This window comes from Ostrea edulis, chromosome 5 (genome assembly GCF_947568905.1).
Source record: "Ostrea edulis chromosome 5, xbOstEdul1.1, whole genome shotgun sequence".
NCBI classification, from domain to species: Eukaryota; Metazoa; Mollusca; class Bivalvia; order Ostreida; family Ostreidae; genus Ostrea; species Ostrea edulis.
In genome coordinates this window covers 83,628,466-83,649,614 of record NC_079168.1, presented here as the reverse complement: position 1 = coordinate 83,649,614, position 21,149 = coordinate 83,628,466, and the positions used below count along the sequence as shown (strand labels likewise).

The window sequence follows — 21,149 nt, the reverse complement described above, 5'->3', positions numbered from 1 at the left end:
TGCCTTTGTTTCTATTCTTGGGAAAGGTGTTAGAAAATCTTTTTCGAGGCAGTGCATGAGATGATCCCGCATATAGTTTTGATCGAACATCAGGAGTTCTTTCCCTGTATAATAGCCAATACAAAACTGTATCAGGTTGGCAATTGCACAAAGTCCACAATCCACACTGTTTGACTGTTGTTGGATTGATAGAATGCGTACAGAAACCATGTTGGAAATTGTTCTGTATAGACCGGCCAGTTGTATTTGCAGAGAAGGGCTGATTGATCCATTAAACAGACTATCTAATACGTAGATCTGTCCATCAATTTTTACAGGTGTCACCCAATGGAATTTTCCATTATGATGAATCTGGGCAGCCGGTGACATACCTTAAAGGAACTGGATGTTGTACTTCCAGCTGCTGCTATCTTCATCCCAGATAGGCGATTTCTCGGAAGGCTGAAGAGACTGGATTTCGGGGAATTGTCTTTTTACCATATCCTGGACATGGTTAATTATGTCTGAACACAGAGGTTTGTTGGATGTTATCTTGTCTCTGTGTTCATGTGTCAGTCTGCCGACCCAAAAGTTTGTTAAACTGTCACAATGTGATTTCATTTTCCTCTTTTTTGCTGGGAGGTGCGTCTCGTTTTCTGGCATGTCAAATCTTAATGTCTTTTTTTCCTTTGGGGTCTCTTCTGCTTTTACTGGTGTTGGTGCAAATTTTAGCTTTTTCTTGGATCTAGGCGTTTTTGATTTTTGATCAACTTCAATTGAATCTGGTGCTGGATTAACTTCAATTTCAACATCATTTGTTCGCGGTTTCTTTTTCCCGGATTTTCTGTTACTCCGCTTCAAACTCTTTAGATAAGGATCGGAGACTAACTTCTCTCTGTTCTTTTTCAACAGGCAACCCAACAAACATCCTGACTGCCATGATGTGGTAGCATCGTGAAGAGGAAGGACACTGGCAAGTCTCTGGATGCAATGATACACAGTACTTCTTGTCGTTATGTCCTGATACGACATAGGCGTTGCAGTCGGGTACATGTGTGACGCCCTTATTATCCAGAACATATTTCACAAGGGTCCTCTGACTTGTGTCCCTGTCCTTCCTCGGTGTTACTTCAACAAGCTGCACGGGACTATGATCCGTGGGAGTGGGCAGGTCGTCTGAGAAGCTAGTTTCTTCTGGTTTCTTCTTTGACGGTGTTTCTTTTGGGTCCATGGGTGGCGAGATCATTGCAGTTGTATTCATCTGTGTCCTCGTCGGTGCAGTTGTTACTACACTGGAGATGGAGGATCGGACATACTGAATTATTTCGTCAGGATTTACTATTTTGTATGGTATTTTGATTTCGTCTTTATCCAGACGGGCCACATGATGGGTTTGCTTTAGTTTGTAATTCCTGATGCCTGCACGTCCTCTTTGTATCTCGACATGGTAAAAGTTCTGCAGATGGAATAGGGATAGCATCATAAGAAATCCGACGAAATTTATTTGAAGCATTTGGACGACTTCGACCTTTGCCATCCTTTGACCCAGGCATCCGTATGTGATAGTGGTTTTTCACAATCTCTATCCCAGACGTTGTCTTTATTGTGCTTTTCCCCTTATGGACCCATTGGTACTGATCACAAGCCCAGTCTTGAAATGTTGCACATTCAATCAAGTAGGATTCGCCGCTGTTAGGTTTGACAGGTGGAACACGACAAACTGTATCATCACCTGCGTGAAGGATAGCATCTAATATTTGGTCGTTGGTCAGTATGCCTGTAGAGAACACAGTAACTCCACCTCCAGTCAAAGGCAAGACCGAGGATAGATCTGCGTCAGGATAATGGTTGACATCATGGAGTTGCGTGTTGATAGAAGTGAAGGTAAACTTGATATAAAGATTAATTAGTTTTTCATACAGTAAATGTCGAACGGTGATAACGATTTTTTGTAGTGATATGAATTTTTTTAAAGACTTATAAATTACCATGAAAACGCCACGTCCTGATCTATGGAGGGACTGGCTATTGGATGGTCAACCCTCAGCGTTTTTTCTTGACCCTCTGGATGGAGATCTTTGAATCTACAAAACCAATGAAAGAATTAGAATAAAGAATTTACAAAATTTAATTGTGTCACACTAAAACATTCAGTGTTCTTTTACAAAATAGTATAACTTTCTAAGCACAGAATTTGAGCAATTTATTTCATTCTTGCAAATGTGAACATATTTTGTGCACTCACGTAGACAACCCTTACCATACTCTTCATAATCGAGTTCAAATACATATGAAGCCAATTAACTACATGTATATAAACAGACTCCGTGTCGTTAAGCCCCTCCGATTGCAATTAATTAATCAATTTAATCACAGTTAATTGGACCCCACTTAATCTACAGTCAAGCTATATCTATTCAGTTTTATGGTTGTCAGTGTGAAGTGCACTTATAAGGTCACATTAACGTAAAATAATGCAATTCTATATTCATTAGTGATAGGTGTTAGTATATGGGGGGTTGTCACATTAGTCTCCTTTCTTTGTAATGCCCGGCTGGGAGTTTGGACATATGTGCAATATTTGAGGACTTCATATAACATATACAGTTATATTGCAGTCAACCCCGAATGTCCAGCATTATCTCCTCCCAGAAGCCCCCGAAGGAACTCAGACGCAGATATGAAAGGAGGTGTATGTACATGTAAAAATAAAATAAAGACATGTACTTAGTTGTCACCGTTAGGTATCCATACATGTTATACTATACCTGGGCAATTATATACACTGTTCAGGATTAAATTAACCACTAAAATATTATTAATTTATAAATAACAAATTGAAACCAATAAAAAATGAAAATAATGCGGGCAAACGTGCCCTCTGAACAGCGTAAAATTGCAATTCTTGAAGTTTTCATAATTCTTTTTTAGTTTATTCATTCAAAAAATTACCTCAATAAGCGTTTCACGAAAGACACGAGTAATTTTACAACACGCACAATACCCATTTTAACGAATCTCGATTTATAAAAAAGAAGGGGAAAATTTCACCTTTTTAAAGAGAATATACTTAATTGAGAGTAGATAATTGCATTATGAATATGCATTCTTGGATGTTCGCGCACATTTTCAAAATATTTTTGCCAATGAAATTAAACAAAAACTATTTTATTATGCATGAATTTCCAAATTGGAACCATACAGAATTGGCATCCAATGATTTTGCATACTTATAATTTGGAGAAGTTGATAAAGGAAAATAAAGTATCCAATCCCGATAGTCCAAGTGACGCAAGCTAAATAATTTGGTAACTGTGAGTAACTACCGTATACCTGGCTTATTTCGACTTCAAGACTGAAATACCGCGATGTAAAAACAAATTAATTTCAATTTAGCAATTAATTTTCAGAATATCAAAGGCACATCTTTAATCACTGAAGTTAAAGTATGAATGGTAGTAAAGAATTCGGTAACATAAAAAATAATTTAAACTATCACGTCAAATACAGATAACAAATTGCAGTTAATATTGCAATTTTATACATATCTTGATTTATATTCGATAATCTTGTTATTTATATTTGAAAAATTGAACAAGATGGTCAAATATAAATCAAAATTTCCGCATATAAATATCAAGATTATCGAATTCAAATATCAAGATTATCGAATATGAAGCAAGATTTGTATAATATTACAACGCTTTACTTGGTAATTTTTCATTAATATTTTCAAAAGAAGAACTTGAATAATAATAAACACTGTTCATACGATAAAAACATGTATAACTCTGGTATAATTCGTAAATTATATATATCTTATATTGTCATGCATCGTACATGTGTATGTCATAACATATATTGTTGTGATTGTGTACTTATCTTGATTTTTTTCTTCTTGAATTTTGTATGCCCAACATAGCCCAGAATTGGATGAATGAATAAATAATTAAGATAAACGTTAGAAATAATAAATGAAAAGTATGACCTAAAATATTGCATGCGACGCACAAACAAATAATTTCAATATACCAATTTTTGGAATAGCAAATATACTCCTTTCAAAATGCCGAAATTAAAATAATCTTTATGAAAACTTTAGAAATAATCAATATATAAATACTACTTCTTTCATATAACTTTCAAATCAACTTGTTAAAGTAATAAAGCTGTAGGACACGTCTTATCAGGTCAATCTTCATCAGGACATTACACCGCAGAAAATCTCATCAGGTCATTCTTCATCAGGACATTACACCACCGCGGAAGAAAACTCGTTATAATACTCGTTTAAACAACATTTGATAATTATGTTTTACAACATATTAAATATAACTATTCATACAAAATAATGACTACAAAAAATAAATATATACACTTAACATTACAGCTCAGATTGGTAAAATACTTCATCAGGACATTACACTAATTATCAGGACATTACACCCTTCGCTTTTGCTAAATGCGATAAAAAGGGTATTAAAATAAATTCTTGTAATTTCTTCTTTTCTAATATCATAAAACATGATAAAACAAGATATAAGAAACAAAAATTATTTCAAGACAACGTTTATTTCCTTAATAATATTACTTTATACCCCATCAGGTCAATCAGGTCATTACACTTATCAGGACATTACACCCACCCCTTTTTTTTGCGGCGGTGGGGGACATGGCTACGTGTAGCAATCTTGTTCTGATAGTAATCGACTGGGTAATGCGGCAGTTCACAGCAGGCCAGAAGATAGGAATGCACTGGACCTTCACCAGGGGCTCTGCTGATGACATCAGTCTTCTCTCCTACAAGCAGCAAGATGGCCAAGAAAAGTTGTGTCATGTTGCTGAAGAAGCAGCCAAGACAAGCCTCCAGATCAACATAGAAAAGACAGAGGCGATGAGAGTCAACAACTGGCAACAGAACCCACTATGACTTGGCCAGGAAAAGATCATGGAAACAGACAAGTTTGTCTACCTCGGTAGTGTAATCAGCAAAGATGGCGGGACAGATGAGGGCATAAAGAGTCGCATCAACAAAGCTCAACATGCCTTTATTGTCCTCAGACCAATCTGGAAGTCCTCTGCGCTTTCACTCCTAAAAAATCAGAATTTTTAACACCAATGTAAAATATGTCCTTTACGGTTCTGAAACTTGGGGAACAAAAACGAACACCCACAAGCCCCAGATATTCATTAACAGATGTCTCCGACGCCTCATCAGTATCAGATGGCTGGAGTTTATCTCAAATACAGAACAAGCGAGTTCCGATAGACCTGGGAATTAGGAAACGGAAGTGGAGATGGATTGCCATACTTTTCGAAAGCCCCCGTCAAACGTCACAAGACAAGCCCTTGAATGGAACCCGCAAGGCAATAGAAAAGTAGGAAGACCCAGACAGACCTGGCGCAGAAGCGTAAACGAAGATGTGAAGGCTGCTAGAATGACATGGGTTGAGCTAAGAAGGATCACCCAGAACCGTGTACGTTAGAAGAGAGTGGTCTCGGCCTTCTATTCCCCAGGAACCCAAAGGTGTCACGTGTATGATAAAATACATGTACTTAATTTCATGGAGAGAAAAAACCATTACTCCGCATTATATGAATGGTTGCTGCTGTGTAAAATTCAAGAATTTCACTTTCAATGATTCTTTAAAAAGATAAATAAAAATCGCAGTGGTTTAGAGGTAGAGCGCGTTCGCACCGCATATGGAATGTCTGGGTTCGAATCCCGGCCGCGACAGACCTAAGTCGTTAAAACAGGTAATGAGTTTCAACGACAAACGCTCGGCATCAGGGGGTGAATGTCACGGGTCCTCGGAGATGACCTTGAAAACGGATGTCCCGTGTCACAGTAGGTGTGGCATGCTAAAGAACCCCTCAAAATTCTCGAGAGGGACGTTAAACAAAATATAATCAATCAATCATTAAGGACCCTCCATTGAAGATGTGGGAGCCCTTATAGTATCCATTGTGTCTGTCCATCCGTCTGTCTGTCCCTCAAACACTTTGTGTAGTATGATAACTCCAGTTTCTTTTAACATGCAGATTTTATGTGCAATACCGAAGGGACAAGTATCAGGGGGGGGGGGGGACATCAACACATTTCGAGGTTAAGAGAAGAATCGAAATAAAATTGTCTGATACAACAGCTTTAATATTTTTAACTGACAAATTTCCTATTTAGTATAATCACGAATAATGGACAGACTACCCTGGAAATTAGAAAGTTATTAAGGTCATGATGAGATACAAATCGGTTTATTTATTTATTTATGCTTTTTTAGCATGTTGACCGGTATTTTCCAGGGGACAGTCTTCATATTTATTCAGATTTAAAGGTTAAAGTCTGTCTTGGATTTCTCAAAGAAATTTCAAATTTAAGTTTGAGTTTTCTTTCAATCAAAATTCCCTGACTTAGGTCCAAGTTTTGACTTAGTTCTTTTCGAGAAATCCAGGCGTGGATGAGGTAATTGGGTGTGTGATATGCTAACATTTTGCAGTTTTCAAATGACAGTTCATATCGAGGAGCTATATCAACTTGCTCTTAAGGTCATATGATACCCAAGATTTTGGATGCATCAAATTAATACACGAAAAACACCATTAAGAAGACGTTTTGGAAGGTGTCAATTTTTGGGTAACGTTTTTCCATTGAGTTATCAAGTAAAGATTTGAAAATATAAAGGTACCATAGGATTTTGGGGGGGGGGGGAGTGGTAAATATGGGGCTTTAGCAATATAGCCCTTACAAATAATGCAAAATTCTATAACAATTTTCTTGGGGGATACAGGGGCGGATCCAGGAATTGCAGATAGGGGTGCATGTTTATGAGGGAGGAGGTCTGGGGGCCGCCTTGAGACCCCCAGTGGGTCCAGGGCGAAGCCCTGGTGGAGACCCAGAAGCTCCTCGATTTTACAGATTTTATAGGGCTTGAAATATGTCACCTAAATAGTTATTTTTACTATTTTCTGTCATTTTTAATAAGGTGAAATTAATAAAATGACGCATATTTTAAGGGTTTTTGGAAAAAATGTAAGTACTCCGAATAAAAGTATTCCAATAAATCTAAAGATTTGTACATGTAATTTATTTCTCCGAGAGTGGAAGAAATAATTGCTTCTTTTATCGTTTACATTTTTCTAAACAAGAGACCCAATCTAATTAAAATTAGATCCTATGATCCGCTCATCTACTATCGCTACATGGTATTTTAATTAGATTGCAAGAGACCACGATTTACCTTATTTTTGAAAACTTTAGAGGGACGCACACCGGCTGCCCCCCCCCCCCCCCCCCCCCCTAAATCCGCCACTGGGATGTCCTATGTCCTTAATTACCTGAACTAGTCCAAACATTCTGCAACAAGGAGTAACAAACTATAAAACGGGAAGGCGTTGCTTCTAGGGGTGTAGCTAGGGTGTCTGATGTACAGAAGGGCTGTCTTGTATGGAGTGCCAAATTAACATAAACTCAAATAATTAAAGATATCTTTAATTATTTGAAGATTTGAATTCATTTGATGCGTGCAACAATTCAATTAAAGATCTCTTCACGTAATGCTATCTTTAAACAGTGGCGGATTTAATGGGGCGCAGCTGGCACCCCCCCCCCCCCCCATAAATTTTCGGTAAATCGTGGTATCTTGTTAGAAAAATGTACTACACAATAAAAGAAGCAATACTTTCTTCCACTCCCGGAGAAATAAATGACAAAATCTTTTGATTTCTTGAATTACTTTATTTAGGAGAACTTAATTTTCCCCAGAACCCTTAAAATTTGCGTCATTTTATTAATTTCACTTTATCAATAATGATCAAAAATAGTACAAATGACTTAAATAGGAGACATATTTCAAGCCCTATAAAATCTTTAAAATCCAGGAGCTTCCGGGTGCTTCGCACTGGACCCCCTGCCTCATAAAGTGGCGCCCCCAGTAATCGCAATTCCTGGATCCGCCCCTGTTAAATCTAAATTATTGCAAACATTTATTTTGATTGTTGATAGCAATTTTTATGCTGCATAATTGATGCACGCTATATTTGAATTGTTGCTTTCTTCAAATGAATATATCATATCAACGATTGAATTGATGCGCGCTATACTTCATTTGAAGAGAGCATCAGATAATTTGTGAATATCAGTTAATGTGCACAATGATTGAATTATTGTTTTCTCCAATTGAATTATTGTGTGCATCAATTCAATTAATGCGCGCAATAATTCAATTAATGCATGTAATAATTGAATTACTGCCGTTAATGATATCATTAGGCCGTTCTTGGCACGCTGATTCTGGCTACGGATAACTCCGCTTATCCGATCAAGATATAGGGCTCACGACGGATGTGACTTTTCGACAGGGGATGCTTACTCCTCATAAGCATCTGATCCCACCTCTGTTATATCCAGTGATTCGTGTTTGCCCAACTCTATTATGTATTCCTTATGGGAGTTGTGAGATTGATCACTTATCATTATCTTCACCTTTTCATTAATTGTTGCTCTCATCAATTCAATCAATGTGTTGGAAATAGTATTCTAAAAAAATTATTCAAAACAGGGTCATGATTTGAAAATCTCTTTAATTCAATCGAAGAGATCTTTCATTACTAACAAGTATATGGTAGTATGAATTGATGCGCGCATCAATTCTTTTGTTGAAGATGCCTCTAGTTAAGTCTCCAAAACGAAGTTTCGAGACTTGTTGTTTTGGCTCGGTTCTTCTTCTTCTTCCGATTCTACTGTCCGACACCGTTCTCCGTAACCAGGATATGATAGGCTAATGTATCTAGATTTGCAGAAATATTTTTGTTTTCAGATTGAAGGAGGTTAGGGTACATTTGGTGGGGGGGGGGGGGGGGAGGGAGGGGGGGGGGGGGGTAACAGAACTCTATGGGAAGAAAATCAATTCAAAATTTCAACAGATATATCTTAACAAATATGATATATAGAGTCCTGCGGTCTTCAGAAATGAATAGAAAATGACAAGGCCTACAAAAAGTAGTATCAAGGTCAAGCGGCCCCAATGACCTTGAACTCTGACCATGAACTTTAAGACCGGGATTAATACCCACATGGAATCTTCAGATATGGCGAGAAGATGACAGGACCTACAAACTAGTACCAAGGTCAAGATACTCCAGTGACCCCGACATTTGATCTTAGAACATAATATTGGTATTACTTTAGAACCAGGTCTGATAGAGTCATGGGGTCTTTAGAACTGATGAAAAGATGATGAGATCTACATTGAATATTGATTGAATATTGTTTAACTCTCGTTAATAGTTAATAATTAATAATTATTAATAGCTCGAGAATATTTCACTCATATGGAAACGCCACCACTGCCGGTGAAGGGCTGCCAAATTTAGGCCTATGGTCGGCGCCTATGTCACCGAGCAGTGAGGGATCTTTATCGTGCCATACCCGCTGTGACACGGGACCTCGGTTTTTGCGGTCTCGTCCGAAGGACCACCCCATTTAGTCGCCTCTTACGACAAGCAAGAGGGTACTGATGAGATGTACAAATTGGTATCAAGGTCAAGTGACTCCAGTGACCTTGACCCCTGTCCTTGAACATACAAACTGGTATACCTGTAAAACCAAGACTAATAGCGACATGGAATCTTCTGAAATGGCAAGAGGATGACAGGACCTACAAACTAGTATCAAGGTCAAGTGACTCCAGTGACCTTCACCTTTGAACATAAAACTGGTGTTATTTAAGAACTAGGTCTGATAGAGTCGTGGGGTCTTCAGAAACGATGAAAGGATGATGAGATCTACAAATTGGTATCAAGGTCAAGTGACTCCAGTGACCTTGACCTTGAATATACAAACTCATACAATTTTTAACTGGAATTATTAGAGACATGGGACCTTCAGAAATGATAAGAAGATGATAAGATCTATAAAAAAGTGTCACGGTCAAGTGACTATAATGACCTTAACCACTTACCCTAGAGCATAAAATTTGTATTGCGTAAGTATCAGGTCTGATAGAGATATGGGATCTTCAGAAATGATGAAAGAATGATGAGATCCACAAAACAGTATCAAGGTCAATTAACTCCAGTGACCTTGACTTCTGACCTTAGATCATAAACTTGGTATTACTTAAGAAATGGGCTCTTCAGAAATAATAAAAGGATGATGGGATCTACAAATTGGTATCAATGTCAAGCGACTCCAGTGACCTTAATCTCTGACACTAAACATAAGTCTGGTATAACTTTAGAACTGGGAATAATAGAGACATGGAATCTACTCAAAAAGAGTTTAGAACCATTTAATTCGTTTCATTTGATTTTAACAAATTGTGTAAAATAACAAAAAACAAGTGTGCAATGTTATGAAATCAAGTCTTGTGGACGGATTTATAGAGATTTTTTTCCAAACACAAACTCTTAAACGATAAAGATTTCGAACATGCTAGGGGTCAAATTACAAAGTCACACATATTAAAATGTCACCTCAGTAGCGCGTATGTCCTCCATGAGCATTAATACAGGCAGTGCAACGCTTCCTCATGCTTCGAATACAAGCCCTTATGGTAGCCTGGTAGATGTTATTCCATTCCTGGTCAAGGCGGTCTCGAAGCTGGTTGATGGTATTTGGAGGGTTGGTTCTATATACTCTCCTTCCAAGTTAATCCCAGAGGTGCTCAGTAGGGCTTAACTCTGGTGAATGTGCCGGCCATTCCATTCTCGTGATGTTGTGCTGCTGGATACAGTCATTCATGGTTCGGCCACGGTGGGGTCCGGCATTAACATATTGAAAGATGGCGTTCCCTCCCAGCCTTTGAAGAAAAGGAAGAACTATTGGCTGCAAAATTCCATCCATGTTAAATTTCCATCAATAACATAAAGTTGAGTCCTTCTGTATGAATAAATACCGGTGTTGTATAGTAGCCTTTCCCCCCTAGTAGATTTTCCTCCCAAAAATGGCTATATAGTAGCCTTTCCCCCTAGGGAAACTAGGGGGAAACTCTGTGGTGTCTAGGGGGAATGCTACTATATGAAAGGTGAAGATAACGAACAGTGATCAATCTCATAACTCCTATAAGCAATACAAAGTAGATAGTTGGGTAAACACGGACCCCTGGACATACCAGAGGTGGGATCAGGTGCCTAGGAGGAGTAAGCATTCCCTGTTGACCGTTCACACCCGCCGTGAGCTCTATATCCTGATCAGGTAAACAGAGTTATCCGTAGTCAAAATCAGTGTGCCAAGAACGGCCTAACAATCGGTATGAAACATGTCAGACAGCATTTGACCCAATGATAGGTTGTATTGACGAACTAGATCGTTATAACGACCATAGAATTTGCGAAATGCTGACTTCAATCGAGACTGTTGAAATCCCTGTACCATCAACTTGTTTGTCAGTAGCTTGCCTCGATTTAAAAACTGACTATACGCAGAATAAGCTCTTGCGTATCGAATCAATTGAGAGATATAAACACCATAATGCAGGTGATAATGGAATATTGCTACATAAATATGGGAAGTTGACGATGGAGAAGCTGAAATCATCCCGTTTGTCATACAGTTGAGTTGTCAGTTTGCCGTTAATGTCTACTTTCAATAAGATATCTAAATATGAAGTAGATGTGTACGACTCTGTGGTGTCTTTTATTTCGAACTCACAGGGATATATCGAATCGACATATGAATGAAAATAGACAAAACGTCGTCAAAATGAATGCCACAGCAAGAGATTTCTTCTTCTCGTGTATAAGTTTTTGAATAAATTCCTCTTCATATGAATATAGAAACAGGTCAGCTAACAAAGGAGCACAATTCGTGCCCATGGGAATTCCAACAGACTGTTGGAAGACCTGATCACCAAAGACTACGAAGATATTGTCAATGAGGAACTCCAGCATATTTTTTATTTCAACTTCAGAGTATTTGTGCGAGGAATCAGAGTAGTGTTTAACAAAGTAAGTTTTTGGATGACTGATCACTAGATATGAATATTTCCTTTATCCATTTTTGTTGAAGAAGCAACTGTCTATGATGTCAAAAAGTCTAGTCTTTAATTTATCGTGAGGAATGGTCGTGTATAATGTTGAAAAGTCATAGGTTTTGATGTTATTGATTTGGGAAAAGTTTTGTGATTTCAAGTTTACTAAAAGTTCTTAAGAAATTTTTTAGAATCCACATTTGCTCAACACCACTTCTGGCATATGTAGTCGCACAGTAAGTTTGAAGTTTCTCCTTCACAGTTGTTAATATTTTCGCGAGGAGCAAAGATAGGGGCTTGGTAGAGCACTTACTGGATCCAGCAATGTATCTTTGTTTGTAAGGGTTTTTATGTAGTTTAGGAATTCAGTATAGGTACGGTAACTCATATTCATTTGACCCATTGACTGGGATATTAAATGTGTCTAAAACTGAAGCATGGTTTTGAAGAATTTCCTGTTTTGAAAGGGCAGTTGGAGTATAAATACGATTACCAAAAGTGGAATTAATGCCAAGTTCGTTTAAATTACAGCTGTAATAATAAGAGATCTTCCCCCATAGCAGGGTTACCCCCTCACGTGTTTGGTTTTGTACAACAAATATTGATATTGCATAGATATGAGTCTCGATAAGTACGGAAGCCGATAGGTGCCAGGGTATAGAAGTAATATTCATTTAACTGGCGGCCGCCACTTATTATCTGGTTGCTGCCAATTATTTAACTCTCTGATCTTTCTCTCAAAACGAAAGGGGTGCAATCCCTGTAACCTCCCTCTCCAATACTTAGTAATATGTATGTGATATTCAATTAAGAGCATTATTGTTTTTCGATTGTGCTGTTAATTTACATAGTTATATAAATGTTCACAATATCAAATGTCGACAGATTGGCTCACGAGCAAATCTTTATGTGTACTTGATACACAAACGTATCGGGCACGTGGAACCAGGGGGCTGACCCTCCACTTTTGACAACGTTCATTCTCTGTTATTTTCATATGCAAACTTTAGTTATTTTCACATGTGAAATAAGATTAAGGTATTCCATGTATAATGAAAGGATAATGAACAGTTTTGAAGGATTTAGATCAACATAAACGTTCATTGTTAAATAATGATGAAAGTGAAGCAGATGAAATTCACATGACTGGTAAATAATTAGAAGCTGACCTTTTTGCACTTAAGACTTTTTGGAAGAGTTGCCTGCCCTTTGTAAAAATAAGGAAAATCTAATTTTCTAAAAATGTGTGTGGTCAATGATTAATTTTATTTCATATTTTCATTAAGAGAAAGTGTATGTAACTTTCTACCAGGAGATTTTTGTGAAAATATAATTTCTTTTTAAAATATTGTAATAAAACATGTTTTTCCCATATACTTCAATGTTAAATTCTAGGTGAAATAAATCAAGCAGTAAACAAAATTTTGAAAATTCCTATGGTGGATTATTTTTATTTGATGAACCCTTCAAAATGATACCATGATTACAAAAATTCCACCATCCATTTATTAGATATGAAATATGGTCATTATACATGGAATACCTTAATTGACGGATTGGCCCCCATCCCACTCTTTTGGTGGTAGTAATGAATGGTAAAAAAGTAATTATGAATGAACTGATGAATTGAAGGCTCCCTCCTCCCTCCAATTTAGGAGTATGAAATTTGGGCAAAAGAGACATTTTTAAAGCGCTAAGCGTATCTGCGCTTTATTGTCGCCCGTTGGATTTTGCTTTAGTCATCACCTTTCCGGTTTATCACCACCTATGGGCAAATTTGTGCATCGCTGTAGTAAACAAGTCGTGTTTAAATCAGTCGTAATTTTGCAACCGACCTAGAATGGGGTTTATATTCGTATCCGTATGGGCAATTTTGAGCAGTTGTTTGGAAATATTGTTCGTTGGACAATGGACTCAGTCATTTAGCAAGCCAAATAGGACTCCAACTGAACGCAAATTAAACTGAAGAAATGAGAACGTGACATCTTCAAGTAGACTGAAAGTCAATGTTAACGAGATCAAGCAAGCAGACAAATTTGCTTACTTAGATTGCACCGAAGATTCTACACAAAGGACATAAAAAACAGACTATCAAAAGTAAGAACAGCCTTCAACAAGTTACGACCTATCTGGAAGTCAAATGAATATAGCAGGAAAACTAAAGTTAAATTATACAACAGCAATGTAAAATCAGTACTAATGTATGGAAGTGAATGCTGGAGAGTCACCAAAACAGACATGAGATCATTATCAAGTTTCCACCACAACTGCCTGAGACAAATATGCAGAATATTTTGGCCAAATATCATCTCAAATACAAACCTCCTGAAATTGACAGATTCCTCCTGCATTATCAAAGAGATACGACAAAAACGACTCAGATGGCTTGGACACGTCTTGAGAATGGATGGAACAACAATACAAAAAAGGGCTTTACGTTGGACACCAGGCAAAAGACCAAGGGGAAGACCAAAAACAGCCTGGCGAAAGACGGTTGAACATGAGCTAAGGAGTCTTAACTTAACTTGGGGAGAACCAGAGGCAAAAGCAAAAAACAGAGCTGAGTAGCGAAGTCTTGTATTGACCTTATGCTCCGACTGGAGCGAAGAGGATAGGTAGCTAGGTAGGACAATGGATAAAATATGTATCAAAAGGTGACATTTTTGCAAATCATATAAGTATAATCATTTACTAGTCTCTGACAGGAAAAATTAATGGTGTTGAACATTTTGCTATTATTGCAATAGGTAAACATACCGAAGGTAAAAACATTGAAATAGGTAATATGTTTAATCATGATAATGTATTTACCAATTAGTTTAAGCGCAACCGGAAACCTTTTTTGTCGCCATCTAGTGTCAGACTTTTATTTTAGTTTCAACGATCAGAATAAAGATCTTAGGGGAGGGAAAATACGAAAGGTAAAAAATTATAGGTCTGCGTTTACGGAAGACAATGTCTCGGTTTCAAAACACCGCCTGGAAATTTACGAGGGCTGTTTACTGAAATACATCTGATTAGTGTTAGATAAAGGTTGTCATTGTGTCAAGCATGAGTGTAAAATGGTTTGCGGTCCACAGGATGCAACACACAATGAAAAGTAATCGTGTTCTCAATTTGTTTTTACTTCTAACTTAAACGATTGACAATAACAGGTGTATGCCACTTCAAAACCTACAAAGGATGAAGGAGTGGGGGAAGGGGGGGGCATGCTTTTACTGTCTGTGTCCCCCGTCCCCACATTTTTTTCTGTGAGTGATCTTTTCACATTAACTAAATTATATTTTTTCGGCGAGATGCCTCGTTAATATTTCTAACAGGAACAATATTAGTAGTGAAGATTTTCATAAAAGTTTATGGAGACCGACACCCTCTCCCCATTCGGAAGATGATGATACCAAATAGATATATAGTCCGTATATGAGTTTACAACATTTTATATGTAGGTGATTTGATTATGGAAATTTCACTGGCCGACTCCCTAAGCTTTTTTCAAAAGCTAGACTTGTCAATATTAGACTGATTCTACCTATTCCGTAATCTCTTTGTTAAGGGACCAGTCAAGCTTAGTTGCGTATAACAGAAGGCTTGAACATTACCGTTTGAAAATTACTCTTGTATATGTAACTTTCAAGTGCCTAGCTTTGGATTCTCATTGAGCTTATACATTTACATGTTGTAAATATGTTTATTGCTAGTCACTTCAGTTATGAGTTGTTTCATATTAGAACTCCTACACAAGCAGTGAATATTGTGGTTTTTCTTGCTAAAGCTATTTGTATTTTCATACAAAGAACTTTTTTTATAAGATTCAAACAATAGCAATGTGTATTGTGTCTCATTCAGACCCTAGACAAACAAGTGAGTTTACTTCGCAATATGAATATGATCTTTTACACCAGGACTTTAATACACACATGTTGATGAGTACTGTGTACAATGTACGTGTGTATCAACAATCACTAAATGTAAATCTATGTACATATATATCAATTTAATTTATTACATTAGATTTGCTATATCTTCTTGCACTAACTTTCATGTTAGAAATTAGTTCTTTCCACTCTTGTTGATAGAGCAGCATTCAGTTTTAAAATTATTAATATTGTACATGTATAATGAACTTCTTCTAAAAAACACAAAAACTTCCTAAATTTTGCTTTCAATAGTATACGTATGTATTTATCTGGCTTATTTGGATTCGCATTCTCTCCAACCCGATTTTGAATTGAAATCAACTTCATTACCTAAGTCATACAGATGCATATCTATGTTTTCAAATTTTCAAGCACTACCAAAACTTGACAAATTTCCAAAAATATTCTTCTCTACAACATCACATCTGTAAGAAAAAATTATTGTATTGTTTTATAGAGCAGAGAGGCTTTTACTATATATGTATATATATTATATATATATATATATATATATATATATATATATATATATATATACATATATAGTGTTTATGCGTAAAACATTTCTATAACATCGTATTTAATGCTACTGATACTGAATTCTTATTAAATAGATATTTAAAAGGAGCAGGTGTCATTTACCAAAATCGTAAATTTTATGATCCAAGGACAGGATTTTGGTTCCGGGTGGTACTTAAATTACTGTAGTGAACATTGTGTTTAACAACGTCATATAAAGTTTATATTTCAACATGGTGAAAAGTTTCAGGACATTGTTTCCCATCTTTATTTGTTATTTCCTTAAAGAAAATGTATTATATAGTTGTGCGAAAAAAAGAAAGAAAGAATAATGCATGAACTTAATCTCCTGTTGTTCCTGCTCATTAACATTACAGACAGAATTCACAAAGTCAACTTAGCGCTTTTCAGTACTTTCAGTACTTTGATTTAGGTTCCTTTCAATATTGTAGAAGACAATTTATTCTCCGACTGTCCCTACACTTTGAAAAATGATGCTACGTGTTTGCGTACTAGTCTAAATCTTTCAGAGAGAGAGAGAGAGAGAGAGAGAGAGAGAGAGAGAGAGAGAGAATTAGCTAATTCACAATTGTAATTTGCATTCTCATTGAAAACGTGCTCAATGTTAGGATATCTGTATTTTCGAGTACAATCTAGAGAGTACATGTACAATATCAATTTAATTTGTTGGTATTACTAATGTTATATCCAAGTTTGAACACATCTGATGAAAAGCGCTTAAAATTATTAGAATTTTTGATCATGAATTGACTTTTGCGGGCCTCCACGAGGCGGTTATGGCACGCCAAATCCACAAAAATGAGCTAAACATAGTTTCACAGTTGATAAACTAGGTTTAGCGACTGTACACTATAGTTTACGGACAGTAAACTATAGTTAACGACGTTAATCTATATTTCACATCTGTAAACCATAGTTAACAGATAATCTATGTTTCACAAGCGTAAACTATAATTAACAATGAAAACAATCAGTAGCGATTGCAAAACAGTTTATCTGATAAATACGGTTTCACGATTGTAAACTACGGTTTACAAGTCTAAACTATTATTAACGAATGTAAATGATAGTTTACGGTTTGTAAGATATAGTTTATAGTCATTTAATGCGCCGAATTCACAAAAAAGTGATAAACACAGTTTTGTAAGATATAGTTTATAGTCATCTAATGCGCCGAATTCATAAAAAAGTGATAAACACAGTTTTGTTTAATATAGTTTATGAGTAAAAATGGCAGTTAGCTATAGTTTACGACCAAAACCTATAATTAACGAATGTTAAACATAGTTTATCTGATAAATATAGTATCACAATTTGTGAAACTAGGATTAACAATTGTGAACTATAGTTAACGAATGTAAATTATAGTTTACAAATGTGAATCTGTATTTATCAGCAAAATCTATTGTTAACGTTTATTTAAAGACAGATAAACTTGGATTAGCATTTGTAAACTATAGTTTACAACCGTTAAATATAGTTTTATGGATGAAAACTATAGTTAACGAATCGTTAAGTATAGTTTACGGTCCGTAAACTATAGTTTACAGTTGATAAACCTAGTTTATCAACTGTGAAACTATATATGTTTAGCTAATTTTTGTGAATTTGGCGTGCCATAGGCGGTCGGTATGGATACGCAAGTTGTTACCACACGAGAGATCAATATGAAACTTTCCAGGATGATAGTATAGCGTTTGTTGATGTGCAGAACGATAGTCATTTTGTCTACATGTGCATGGACGCGCACGAACGTGCATTGCAATTTTGGTACAAAAAATTGAAAATCAGAATACACAAGGAATCTACATGAAACCTTAATAGGCTGATAGTATATCATTTGTAGATGCGCAAAATAATAGTCATTTTGTCTGCACGCGCGTGCATGCGCATACACGTGCATTACAATTTTGGTACACTAACTTTGTAATCAGTGTAACTTTTTTGGTGTTCATTCAAATGGTGCACGTGTGCTTCTTTTTGATTGGATAATACTAAAACGTCTGTAACTCTCTTATGAATGAAGCGAAAGAGTTGAAATTCACAGCATAAGTAGATAATATGTGTATCTATATATTATATTGTTGTAATAAAAATGCCAACGCGCACGCGCGTCGTCTTTCAAATGTTCATTTTTAAAGGACGATAACGTTTTTGTTTTTCGTCAAATTCTTTTGATGTTAAGGTTTTAGATGTCTCTCGGTACTCCTTACAAATTGCTATAGTTAAACTACTGCTCAGCAAGTGCATGCAAGTGTGCTGGATTCTGATTGGACGATTTTAAATTCACAATAATTTCCTTATATTTGATGGAAACGTTATAAAATTCATACTGTGGGTATATGATACAAATGCCTGTTGAATTATATCAACAAAAGTGCGGAATCATACTCGTGTGCACGTTTATGCACGTGCATTTGCTTTCTTTCATTTCTTGGTAGTCCTACGATTTACTAAATTGTGCAAACGATTTTCTAAATCGTACCTGAACGACTTTTTAAATCGTACAAACGATTTATACGCCGTCGTAAAATGTCAAGATTCTTGGCTACACTTACTTTTACCTATTGTATCATAAATAACAATTTTACATGTTTTAGTTTTTATCCTAGAATTATTGAATGAATATGTATATAAAACCTTTTAATTCACTCTGGTGTCTCATATTTACCATATTCTGGTCTTTAAAAAATTCTGACAAATGTTTGATTTGCTTAGATACTATCATTACAGTTCGATATGCTAAGTTAGTTTTAGTACATTTTGTATGCTTTTTGACGTTGACAGTATAGAGCATGACGGGAACGATAACTCTGGATGAGATTGGAAAGCTAACGGTTTCACACCGGGATTTCCGGTTTCCTTCCTACTATTAGATTTTGTTGTCATAAAAGTTGAACTGTTATGTAACAAGTAAATTTGTCCTAGAGGACTTTCACATTGTCAGAGTTTCTGTGAGGTAAGCTGATAACTATCTTACGTTGTGAAGTATTTTTCTTTATGCTGTCGTTCTTAGTCATGCTTGCTGTGCTGTTGAAAAAGAAAGTGGGATGTTTGTAATCAGCTGTGCTTAGGTGTTCGAATTTCCTCGATTGCCTAGACGATGGAGTTGAGTCAATAATTAACACTCTCATGGGGCCTGAGTATATCATTTTGTACTTCACTCTCACCATTTATACTAAATCATAAACACTGTATTTTATCAAGTCATTTGAAAAAACGAAACAAAATGATAACTACACTTGCAAGTTGCGTTTGACCAGAAGGACTTGTTACTGCTCTGTATATTCCAATGTTATTTATTACAGTTGTTTTGATTGGACAAAAGTATATCTGAATGTGGATTTATACATCAATAAATCCCAAAATGCTATGTATACATACACACCTGAAAACAATAACATAGTGTGGGGAAACTATTCAAATTTTTTAAGTTGATAATACAGGGAAGAAATTGGAATTATAAGAATCGGACATTCTTTTTGAAGAATTTATCGATTACATGTGTAAACTCCGGACATCTTACTCATAAACTTAAGATAAAAATGCTTCACATTTTTATTCAGTTTAATTTTGAGTAAAATGTTTAATCCTATAGTAAATTTTCAAAACAAAAGCAGTTATAGAATACATGTACTAGAAATAGCTTCACATTCTATTTACTCACTGGTGCAAAGGACCGGTAATCTTTACGGAGATTCGGCTCAGCTGTTCATCGAATTTTGGAGCAGTCCTTCATAATTCATATGTTCCAAAAATTTGCATTCAGCTCTGGCTGGTTCTAGTAATTTTATAATGTGCACACGTCAGTTAGGTGAAATGGGCATTCACTTCAGATAAGTGATATGATTGTTATTCTAACTCTCTCTCGCTATTAACAGATTAATGCTGCATTGTTTACCAGTAGTTTATAAGGAATACATGAAAATCCAGAAATAAAAATAGTCGCTAAATTTTCTGTTCAGATGAAGATTTCTATGGCATAATTGATAATGATATTGAAGAGTTCCTATATAATCTGTTGCTTATAATTAATGATATTCAGGAACTGCCCATGCCTACACTGTGTAATTATCACTAATAAAGAAATACTGACTACATAGTGTAGATCAAGATAAAATTTAATGTGTTATATGATAGGTTTATCATGAACAAATATTTTCAAAATGTTGGTTTTGATAACTGATTTTGATTTATGGAGAAATATGAAAAGGTATACATGTAAATCAGGGTCATTATAAGAGAAATCGGAGTCACCATTTTCCATTGCTTCCTCTAAATTTTCTACAACATCATTGACTAACACTAGAATCTTTGAGAATTAACCATGCCAAAACATCAGGTTAAGGCGGGCATCTTGGGACGAAGGCATTCGAACTCATTCATGAAATAATTTGCAATGAAAATTGAAGTCCTTCTTTTTACTTATTTTAGATTTTACTTTTATTTTACTAGATCTATTGTGGGTGCATGTTTTGGTTTTTCTAAGCCAGGCATGATTTTTTTAACCGGCATAATTGACAGACAATGTTTGAGATTTATGGATCCTGTTGACTATTTGCTGGTCTTGGGCCAATAGACAGTCTTTAAGTTCAAACACTGCCAGCTATTTGAAAATAAGATATGTGGTTTAATGTAGACTCTATATCCCTTGTGTGTGGTGTGGAGTGGGTGGTTAGGCTTGAGTTTGAATTTCATACATGCTTGAGTGCAAGGTAAACAAAATTGTGTGCCTTGGTGGATG

General features: G+C 36.0%; 1 protein-coding gene across 3 annotated transcripts in view; it reads left to right on the top strand.

Moving 5' to 3' along the window:
* The first annotated feature begins 19,225 nt into the window (after window positions 1–19,225).
* LOC125649299 (lysosomal-trafficking regulator-like) overlaps window positions 19,226–21,149 on the top strand; it is a 74,119-nt gene continuing 72,195 nt past the window's right edge. For all 3 annotated transcript variants that reach the window (XM_056166533.1, XM_056166532.1, XM_048876737.2), the window contains exon 1: window positions 19,226–19,364. The gene's annotated coding sequence lies outside the window, so the exon portion shown is untranslated. The remainder of the gene's footprint in view (window positions 19,365–21,149) is intronic.